The 12,107-nt window shown below is 44.4% G+C and overlaps 1 protein-coding gene across 1 annotated transcript in view; it reads left to right on the top strand.

Moving 5' to 3' along the window:
• The window catches only part of AFF3 (ALF transcription elongation factor 3), a 1,926,848-nt gene that overhangs the window by 460,259 nt on the left and 1,454,482 nt on the right, over window positions 1-12,107 (top strand). The gene's annotated exons all lie outside the window — the stretch shown is intronic.

Genomic DNA, 12,107 nt, shown 5'->3' with positions numbered 1-12,107 from the left:
TGAGGAGGCCTGGGGCTAAAACAATACAGCCATTTGGTGGGAGGAGATCTGCTTCCTGGAGAAGCCAGGGACATGAAGGGGGAATGGGGAGATACACTGGACTTCAACAGTAGAAGAACAGATGTCACAGGATCCAGGCCAGCTCTCACTTTCTTGATCCCCAGCAAAATGGGAGTCCCCCTAATTAGATTAGGAGAGGGGCTGGAAGGGAGTGTACTGAAATATTAGCCACACCTGTGGGTAGGGTTATCCTGACACACACTCCAAGGAACGAGTTTCTTCATTTTGATTTCTGGAAAATAGTGCATTCTGGGGCAAACATATACCACACTTTGCAGGAAATGGTCATAGCAGATGGGAGAAACATTGCCCCTAGCCCAGAATGGAAGATAAATATGGCAGAGCTGCAGGAGTCCCTCAGAACACTGCCTGGAACAACAAGAGAAGAAGGTCTTCCCTGCTGGACACTTGGACTGCACCACAGAATGCTTGCACTCGGAAGGACTGCACCTTCTGCACTCTCAAACTCCACGAGAAAGACGTGGGCCTGTCTTAAAAGCAAAGGAGTGGACACCCTAAGCAGGAACAGGTTAAAAGCGCTGGTGGAAGCCACATGCAACAGCCCAATGAGAGGACTACTCCAGCTGACAAGCTACAGGCGGATTTTCCTGGACTGCACAGGTGCATTGTGAGAGTCTGAATCCTAAGCCCCAAGTGCAATCCAGAGCTTCTGAACCCTTGGCCAGTGCTGGAAGATACTGATCTCCCCAAAAGTCCCAAGAACCAACTGGGACTCCATCTTCTTGGTCCACCTGCAATACGTTTCTGACCCCCAATATGTGCCTCTCAGGTCGCGGGCCCTGGGGTGGAGCTATAGCCCTTAAAATGAAGCTTTTGGGCTCTTTGTGAATGGGCCCATTTGCACTGGAACTGTGCTGCTCGCCCACTGAATTAGCATGAGCCGCCCCAAGTTCGTTTTTTTGCAGAGCAAGTATCGCTGCTCACGACCACGAGGTTCCAGCCCCTCCATTCGTGATGTTCAGCGGTTCTTCACTCCCCACTGATCACTGCTAGCAATGATCTCCCTGCTCCAGGCAAACTTTTTCCCCGCAAAAGGGACTTTTGGCACAGAACTTGAGATGGTAAATCTTCAACGGGACCAACTGGGACTGTATCCAACCAGTGGTCCAATGCGGTCTGCATGAACTATTTGATACAACCTTGTCCAGCGCAAACAGATAGCCACGGCTGGTGTTTTATGCTTTAAGGTGGTAATACTGCAGTTTCTTTATAAAAAATTCATATCACCGAATGATTCATCCGATAGTGATAGCGAAACCTGAAGCAAAGTTCTTATTGTATTGTGATTTTGTTTGGTGTATGGTCCATCCACATCTATTAGTATGACGTGTGCTCATTTACACATACATTTGTAGATGGATATTCATGATTGATGTGTCACTGGATTCTGCTATTATATGACTATGTGTGTATTAAGATTTGTTGAAATCTGTGTACAACCACTCAGTTGTTGTTTTATTTTTATTTTTTTTGGTTTTTTTTTTAAAACCTTTATTGTACAAAGAGTGCTCACAAATACGGGCCTACAACCCTACGGGCTGGCCACCACATAGCAAAAGCATAATTAGCAATACAAATTTGTCCACAGGATATGACAGCAAGAACATAGGAGATACACCAAAAGCCATAAAGCAATCAGCAGGGACAGGATATTGGAAGGTTGATTTTCTTTTACGGGAACGGGGAGTACAGGATCATGACGGGCAGTGAGTCAAACACCAAGGGAGGGGCCGTGGTGAGCCGCGATCCGGCGATCATAAAAATACAGGATAAAGCCAACACGAAGTAAACATATCGATAAATACAAGCACAATTGGAGTACCACAAGGAGAGGCAATGGCGTTCGCCGTCCAGCGCCCACTCACCACAGCAACAACCCGACTTAACAAACATAAGTAAAAAAAAACTATCGTAAAAAGCAATACGATACGTACCCCAACGAAAGGAAGGAAATCCCCCATAAAGAGGGAGGGGAAGGAAGAAAAAGGAAAAAGGAAGGGACTCCTACCCAACCACGCGCCCCCCGGGGACAAAGCAGGAAAACAGAAACCGGTACACGGCACCCATTAAAGGTCGATGACAGAACACATAGCGAGCCATAATCACAATACGACCGGAAGGTCAATGCATCAGAAACACCCCAGGGGGACACATGACGAGACAGAGTCCCGAAAAAGCGAATACTCAAGAGCCATAGAACAAAAAAAGGGGAGAAAAAAGGGGGGGGGGGAAAAGACCCCCCAAAGTGACAGACCCCCCCACCCACCCCTCAAGCCCACCCTGCACCCCTGCAGAAGGCTATGGCCTACCCCCCAGCAGCGTGCCTGTCGCCCTAATTAGAACCCGAAATATAGAAGAGCAAAGACAAGACAGAAACAGAAGACAAAAACGGGGGAGGGGAGGGGAAGGGAAAAAGGGAAGAAGACACACATGGGAGAGGGCCAAGGGACAGTATTATCTGCACCCACCCACCCGCCTGAGAAGAAGGGCAGAGCCCTCGGGAAGTCAAAAATTATCAGGATACACTCCAGGAGCACCATAAAGTCACACATAATCATACCGTTACATGCCGCTCATCCAAACCAGTACAAGACTACCGCACACAGAGGCAAATTTGTATCAGCCCTGTCCTTGTTTGTCCAAAGTTGTAGCCGTCCGATCCACCAAGAACCAGACCGCGAAGAACCGAAGGCATAGAACGGGGAGATCAGACGGCAGTCCAGATAAGACACGTGGAGTAAAACACGGAAGATCCAGGAAAGTCATGGAACATCGCACACAATGCAGGCACAGTTTCAGGGACAGTTCAAGAGAGGCCGACCCAGCTGGGTTGGCACAGGAGCCATGGTCGGTCAGTCGAGGCGAAAAGAGGCAGGAAGAGTCATCGAGTCCAGGCCAGACGGAAGTCGGTCCCCGGACCAGCGGCAAAGGAGACAGCACAGGACGATGAAGGGCAACGGAACTCCGCACACCCACAGATGCGGCTGTCGCCGGGGCCATATTTCCTAGGATAGTTCCAGCCGCACCCTGCAACGGTGAAGCCACACCCGGTTTTGGGGGCCCGAACGGCCCGAAGAGAGGATCCACCTCCAGGGCGAAGACGGGTGCAGCCACAGAAGCTCGCCAGGAGTGCAGGGCATCCAGGATATCCTTAAGTGTAGGAAAACCTTTACAGTATCCGGCACCCGGGCCATGCGGCGGGCCTCCAGCGCTCGTCCAGGCCCGGCTGAGACACTCAGGGTCGGCCGCCATCTTGGAAGCCCGGCGAGGCCGCGGCGGCCGTCAACCTCCGTCGGGGCAGCAGCGAGGCAAATGAAGACCAGCCGACCGGCGGCAGGGCACCCCGGGGCAGGAAGGGGGGCCACCAGAAGATGGGGAATCGCCGGCTCCACCAGTGCCGCCGGTCCCGTTCTCCGAGTCCGGGCGGAGGAAATCAAAATGGCCGGACCGGAGAACAAAGGGGGAGCAAGCCAGATGTACGAGTAGCCCCATCAATGGAAGGCAGCGCCTTCACCCAAGGCCCCCGGCCCACCGGAGCCGGCCAGCAAGCACAGCCGGCCTACACGCACAACGGCCTCCACGACCACGTCCACTGCGCCATCAAGGGCCGATCATCGTGCTCCGTCCCGTCCGGGCGCCGCCGAGAAGGTCCAGGCCAGCCCGCACCGGAGGCCCCGAAGCGAGCGGGAGCGCCGCACAGGATCCACGGCACCCAGGACCACCGGAGCAAAAGGTGAGTGCCTGCAAGGCGTCTTAGCACTACAGCACAGCAAAAAGGGCTTCCCGGGGCAGGATAACGGCAGGATAGATGATAAAAACAGGCAGGCGAACGGAGCCGAGCTAAAACGCGGCCATCTCGGACGCGAGCTTGGCTCCTCCCTCTCAGTTGTTGTTTTAAAATGGAATAATTAAAGTAAAAAAAAAAAATCAGATCTCTGGTTCCATTCATTGGTTGTTTGTTGTTTAAGTGTCTATCAAAAGATAAAAACATTCTCTATTTTTATAAATTGGTGTTTGATTTTTATTGTGTTGTGTCTTTTACTTATTTACTGTTTTGGTGATATTAAATGCTTTACACACCTGTCTCCTGAGTTAAGCCTGGCTGTTCACGTGCCAAGCTACTAAAGGTTGAGCAAGGATTAATTTATTGGGACTTGACTTGACCTTATTGGTGACTGTGGTATAATAATTAGCTGAAAGTACCTACCTCCATCTACTAATAACCCACCAACCTACTTTAACTCCTAATATATGTACCTTTATGATATATCTTCAGGGTAAGTGGATGTGCAGTTAAGAATAGCAAACCTATGCTTACCTATATATATTCTTACCTTCACCATAGTTATTTGAAAATATATTTGTAGGATGATATTTCTGTCTTCAATATTCTCACATACAACCAATATAAATATAAGGCATTCCTCATGACAAGGAGGATGCCAGACCCTCATAGAAAGAGTCTAGTGTGTAATGGTGACTTAAATTCAAAACTAATACAGCAGCATAAAGAAAAAAATCATAATCAACAAGCTTGAATGCCAGTAAAATATTGACTACGGAACTAGTAACTGGCAGCTTGACTGATAAAATTTACTGTCTTGACCTTTCTATTTACCAATCATGATTTTAACCATAAACCCAGAAAGGCTGGAATACACATCAGTTTGCTCAAGTATCAGGGAGTCAAATGTGGAAAGCAACTGCACCGAAAGGTGCCGCTACAATTATTAAGCGAAACAAAAGGGGATGATGGACGGAGCGTTTGAACAAATCAAACACTCACCCCCAGTCAACTGATCTGGGTTTAATCCATCACCATTCTTTAGTTCACTTAGCCACCCCAGTTCAGACATGGCTGATGAGGATTATGAATCCGAAACCGGTCCCAGGATGCTTGTTTCCGGTCCAGGGAAGACATGGCTTGGCAGTTCGGGCTGGACTGTTCCCATGAGGCACAGGGTCAGACTGATTTGCATATGGCCATGACTGAACTGGGGTGGCTGAGTGAGCTAAAGAATGGTGATGGATTAAACCCAGATCAGTTGACTGGGGGTGAGTGTTTGATTTGATCAAACGCTCCGTCCATCATCCCCTTTTGTATCGCTACAATTATTAAAGCACCTGTGCTCATGTATTTTTGACTCCCAGATTAAACATGATAAACAAAACTACGAACACGTTCTTAAGGACACAAAACATACTCAACATGAACCTGCATGAATGAATTTTATGGATACTGTTAATTCAAATGAACCCAACTGATTTTGGCTTTTGTTGGACTAGGGACAAAAGACTACAGGCCAGCAAGTGACCACTTTATTCCATTTGAGAAATCGGAGGTACACATTAAAGCCACCAATAATCAAAGGATCATATTTCAAAACATCATTACGTATAACGCAAGACGACATTACTTCATTAAGAAGGGAAAGTCAACCTTCTGAGGCTCCCTGCCAAATAGCTAACCTATTAACTTTTTAAAAGAAGATCCTACTCACTGGAGCATTTTTTTATTTTTATACCACTTATTCTCCAATGTTTTGTATTCTGATATGATGCCCTCATCTTGGAAAGGATCAATCATTTATCTGATATATCCATTGCATACATTTCTCTCTTGGACTATGATGGCAATAATTTTGCCAACTATTTACATCGCAAACAAGCTGACTGGGTAAATGAGAGTAAACTAATAAGCTTTCATCAGGCAGGATTTCGGCTTGACTGCTCTACTGCTGATAATATTGCTGCTTTGACATTATTAGCTCCCATTTTTTTAGTACAGATCAAAAATTGGAGGGAGGAAGAAGCAGAGGTTCATTCAGCTTCCAGGAGGTACTGTTTATCTTTTAGAAAGGGAGGAAATGAACCACACAAATCTCAGTGCCAGAGTCTCAGAACTCTGTCTCAGAGACCCTCAACCACACGTTCACAGACTGCCATGTATGTAATCTCCACTTAGCGTGGCCGGTGGATAACGTCATCATCAGGGCTTGTCACTTGAGTGTCTTGTTCTACAAGTGACATCAAAACCTCCACCAGTAGGGAGACTGCCTGGAAGTTGACAGTGGTGAATGGATTCAAATGATCTCCTATCCTTTAGGTGAATCTTTATTGGGGGAAAGAGTAGGATAGGGATATCTAAAAACAAAGCTGTGTTTAGTGGATGAGTCACGGGTCCATTACACCTAGTGGTCGGGTCGACATGTTTCGGCCTAGAACAGCCCAAATGGGTCTATGGCCTTCATCAGAACCAAAAGAATATATATGGAGGCATTATACTTCAGTGCTTCACTGATGTGTGTTATAAGAGAGTGGAAGCACTCACTCATCTTCGTCAGTGAGCACTCTTTGCTCCAGATGGAACGTGGTTATAGGCACAGTCTTTAGGCCTATAACTTTGAGAGAAACAAAGGAAAATTAAATGCATACTAAAACTAATGTTGCCAATTTCCTAATTCTCCCAGGGTGACACTAAAAAAAACGTGGGCAGCGAAGTCGTAGGTGACTATGTGGTTATCTTCCTATAGATATGCATTAGTCAAAAAAAGATATAGCCAGGGGGAACAGGGACACTGCCTTGCCCTGACTCTCGGCAAATGTGTATAACGAATTGTGAGGTAAAGCTTAGCGCTCTCTTTGTTAAATAATAATGATAGTGTATAGATAAATCATCCCTGTGTTCAATATTGGCAAACATGTTGGAAGAACAAGGGGACAAAAATGTCTCCTAGTAATTTAAATAAGTGAAATGATAATACTAGGCTGTTTGAGGAACCCAAAATGGGGGGGGGCTATTTTTTATTTAAAAAAACAAATGTACTGTTACCTTAAATATGTATTTATTTATTTATTATTTATATGGCGCACAAATCATCCCCAGGTTTTACATTTTTTCTTAAAGACCATAAATGTGGAACAGGTCCGCAAACCTTCTGGTAGTGCATTCCAGTGTTTGGGGGCCACATGAGAAAAGGCACGCACACCCATCCTAGCCTTTTTAATTCTCGGGAGTTGGAGGAACTTATGGCCACTGGATCTTAACTACCTGGTTGGGGTGTACCATATTAATTTTCTCATTATATATTCTGGCCCTAAACCAACCAGGGCTTTGAAGACCAGAAACAAGAGTTTAAAAACTGCTCTTTTCCTCATCGGAAGCCAATGCAGCTCACTCAGTGATGGGGAAGAAGTTGTGCGTGCAGGTTTATTGTGAGCTAGGCGTGCCGCCGTGTTTTGCACGACTTGAAGTTTAGAGAATAGATCTTCCCAAATCCCCACCAGCAGGACATTTCTGTAGTCAAGCCTACTAACTAGAAGTGCCTGTATCAGAACCTTTCTGGTGGAGAGAGGAATCCAGGGGAAGATCTTCTTTAGCATGCGCATCAATCCGAAGCATTTACCAGATAGAGTTTTCACATATTCCTCCATGGATAATTTACAGTCGATTAGCACACCCAGATTTTTAGCCCATTTTTTGGGGGGGGGGGGGACTTCTCCTAGTTCCGCCGGCCACCATTCCTTAGTCCATAGCTGCTCAGCTTTCCCGAACAGTAGGATCTCAGTTTTATTTGAGTTCAATTGCAGGAAGTTCTTTTTCATCCACCCTGCAGTTTTTGTCATACATAGCTTGAATCTGTCTCTAGTCATTCCTGGATCCTTCTCTATGGGGACAATAGAGAGGGGGGGGACTTCTCCTAGTTCCGCCAGCCACCATTCCTTAGTCCATAGCTGCTCAGCTTTCCCGAACAGTAGGATCTCAGTTCTATTTGAGTTCAATTGCAGGAAGTTCTTTTTCATCCACTCTGCAATTTTTGTCATACATAGCTTGAATCTGTCTCTAGTCATTCCTGGGTCCTTCTCTATGGGGACAATAATCTGCGTGTCGTCTGCATAAGAGATGGTATGAAACACGCATGATTTAATAACAGAGGCCAGGGACGACACATAGATATTGAACAGTGTGGGGCGTAGTACAAGGACCTGAGGCACTCCCTTATCCACAGTTGTAGTCCTGGACACAAAAGTGTCCAGTTGTACACATTGAGATCTTTCAGAAAGGAAGCTCTGTATCCAATCCAAGGCCCTCCCCATGACACCAATCTCTCGCAGTTTATCTAATAGGATTCTGTGAGAGATGGTGTCAAAGGCCGCTGATAGATCCAAAAGAACCAGCATAATGGGGGTCCCTTCATCTAACTGCAACCTGATTGTATCTGACACCTCAGTTAATGCAGACTCCGTGCTGAATACAGCCCGGAAGCCTGACTGTGAGGGGTCAAGGAGGTTATGCTGTTCCATGTAATCTGAGAGCTGACGATTCACCAGGGACTCCATAATGTTTTAGCACCCTGGCAGAAGAGAGATGGACCTATAGTTTTGTAGGTCCCCACGATCAGCTGGGGATTTCTTAGGCAGAGGGTTAATAAATGCCTTCTTCCATTTCAGAGGGAAAGAGGCAGATGTTAAAGACAAATTGCAGATTTCCTTAATTGGTTTAACCAGTTCCAACCCCAAATCAGACATGATGTGGGGAGGAGCCACATCAGCCGGAGAGCCTGACTTGATGTGTTTTAATAATGAAAGAACTTGCCCCCTCCTTATGGTTGCAAAGGTCTCCAATTTCGGCTGTTAAGGCTTATCTAGGACCGGGATTTCTGCCGTATACTCCGAATCCTGATTGAAAGAGTTATAGATGTTATCTATTTTACTAGTAAAATGCAAGGCGAGCTCATCGCATAATTCTTGCGACGAGGGACAGGCAGGATTGCTGACTCTTGGAGTAGTAAATTCCTTAAGGACTCTAAAAAGTTCTTTGGTGGAACCCTTGGCTCCATCTATTCGGGTGGCTAGGTGTCAAATATGCATTTCATTTGCATCATGGTGTGGAGAAATGTAGGACAGAGGTTTAAGCCTGAAGGGAATATGAAATAAGTAAGGCAACACATCCATATGCACTTTTAAATTCGAATTCTGTAATCTCTGTCGATTGCACTTACTTGGCTTTAAAGCATCCTGCGCAGTGCTCCTGCATGTGTCTCTCTCCGAAATTGAATGTTGAAGGTGGACTGTAGAAAGGCAATTTTTATAGCTTGCTCTATTACCCTAATCAAATAATTAAGAACAGGTTTTATAATCTTCTATATTGCTACAGTTGCATCATATTCGTAAGAACTGACTGTAGTACGACGCAACCGTAGCAATATAGAGGATCAGAAAAAGCAAGCCTCAGCACCTCTGGAAAAACTGAGGGTGAGGGATTGTCCAAACCAGATTATCAACAAGTGTCAAAAGAGAGGAAGGAATCAGAACAGGGATAACCTTCTGGAACAAACAGAGAACACAAAAGGAAATGACATCCTCACGTTTGTGAACACCTCTGCACAGTGCCCAACAGCATTAGGAGAGCCATCAACAACTATTGGTACATTATAACGTCTGGATCTTTAAAATGGCTGAAGCCTAAATTTGCCCACAAAAGGACTAAAAATATCAGAGATCTCTAGGTACATTCACGACCCCCTAAAAAAAAGAGAAAACAAATATGAGGCTCACAACTTGAGGCCTACCACCTGTAGCAGGACATTACCCCTGCAGGTCATGTGCAGTGTTCCATTTGACAAAAGCAGCAAAAACCCTCACATTGAGCGAGAACTTTGAGTGGACTCTAAAACTAAACACAAATTGCAACCACACACATGCCATATACATGATCACATGTCCATGCAGACTATGATACATAGGTATGACTTTCCGCAAAGTCAAAACACGGATTGAGAAACACCGTAGCAATTTAAGAAGCAAGAAAGCCACCGCAAGGATGAGTAACCACTTTCTTACTTCTCAGTATACAGCCAACAAACTTGAATGGGTGATTTTGGGAAACACTGGCAGATGGAGATGCCAAACTCATTCTCTTTCAAAAAGAACGGAGATGGGTCTACCGTCTTAGATCCTTTGATATAGGACTAAATGACAATGTCCCCGGTTAACGTTCGGTCAGAAATAATAATGTGTATTATCATGATATTTATATATGTATGAGCAACCAAGACTAGTGACAATATCCATTGATTTTGGAGACATCATCTCTACAGCTTCTACTACCAGTAAAGTATAATCATATGCTGACAATAGCAACTTTCGCTCTTGGGTCCACAAGCAAATACTTACACGCATAACATCATATCATAAATCTGAGAGATGTCAGTTAACCATACAGTATTCCCCACAGCATGCTCGCCAATCTCTACTCTTGAAGATAAGCTTTACATTAGATAGACAGATAGGTAACATTAAATAAATAAATAAAAACCACTTACCTTGTGCTCGCTACATCGCCGAGTCAGCGATGCAGCAAGCTCAAAGTAAGTGGTTTTATATTTTTAATTTAATTTTACCTATCCCGTCGTCTGTCAACCCCTTCAACACCCTGCCCCCGCTCCACCGCTCTTACCTCTTCCGGCTGCCCCTGCTGCTGCAGCTTGGTCTTCAGTGTTTTACAAAAAAAGCAAATTCAATATTAAAATAAAAAATAATGTTGCACAATGTTCCCATGAAATGCCCTATCTCATTTACTATTTCTGTGTAAACATGAGAAGAAAATCATAGCTTGCTGTATCCAATCTGTGTAATCAGAAACATCTTCCACAATTGCTACTGATATTCCTTTTGGAAATCTTTTACTAGTATCTGATTCAGTGTATGTAGCTCAGCCTTCCTATTTTCATGCTTGAAAACCCTACAGCGCATTCTTATTGCTGTCAATGTAATTATCTGTATACAGGAAATTGAAAAAAAAAGGTTAATAATAGCTTGTGAGAGGCAGTTAGCATTTCATAAGGAAGGTGGGTATTGGAGAAACAAGCTCTATTGAATGTCCTCCACTCAGATCGAAATACCAGTTAACTCATTTCCACTCTTGGTTGGCAGATTAAGGGCGATATGTATCAAGCATTTTCGCATTAGCAAAGGCCGAAATTCGCAGAATTTCGGCCTTTGCGAATGCGAATTCTCAATATAGTATGTATTAAACAAATGTGGTACAAAATAAGGAATCGCACAATTTGCTATTCCTTATTTTGCGATTGCATTTAAGGAATCGCAAAATGTGTGAATCCTTAAATGCAATGTATGATGCAATAAAATATTGCTAATTGTTCCTAAGGAATCGCAAATTACCACCAACTTCAAGTTGGTGGTAAGTTGCAAATTCCTTTTAAAAAGCATTTTATTTAAAACCAAAAGGTGCCATGTGACGCTCATACATGCCCTTAGGGCATGTATGTGCGCCATATGCGCACACATGTCACATGTCCTTTGGACACTCCTGCACCCTTGAAAATATTCTCAATTTGCGATTAGCTAATTGCCAATCGCACATTTCCCCTTCATTCCTATGGGCCTCCTGGCCCATAGAAATGAATGGGAAATTATTCCTACTAATCGCAATTAAGGACTATTAAGAAATCGCTAAAAAGAAGCTGATTCCTACCTACAGACCATTTTGCGATTCCTAAATAGCGATTCCTTAAAAATCGCTATTTAGGAATCGCACAATGGAATGTTGATACATATCGCCCTAGATGTTTGTTCTATACTTTAAGCCTTTTTAGAGAATTTTTCATTTTAAGTTGAAAGAATTGCAGGTTGTCAAAGTCTACTTTAGAGTTGTGCGAAATTCTCATTATTTGCATTTGCGTAATTGCGTGACATGTTTGGAAAACTATGCAAAATTGTGTGTCATTACATAAAATACAAAACCAGCACCTGGTACTACATTTCAGCATGAACTGCATCTCATGCCCATTTAGATGCAAGGATATGTTTCGCCCTAAAAAATTTGAGCAAAAGACACAAGCACAGCAAACAGTAGCCACTCGCACTCTGCTCTTTTGCTTTGTTCCTGATTGCTCATGCAAAGTTATAGCTGCGACTGACATATAGTTACGCAATATGGCATAATAGCATAATTTCTGCAATTTCGCATAGTAAGTGTAACACAAAATTAACAAAACTAGATT

Source organism: Lissotriton helveticus, chromosome 8, assembly GCF_964261635.1.
Source record: "Lissotriton helveticus chromosome 8, aLisHel1.1, whole genome shotgun sequence".
NCBI lineage: Eukaryota > Metazoa > Chordata > Amphibia > Caudata > Salamandridae > Lissotriton > Lissotriton helveticus.
This window is presented reverse-complemented; position numbering and strand designations above follow the sequence as displayed.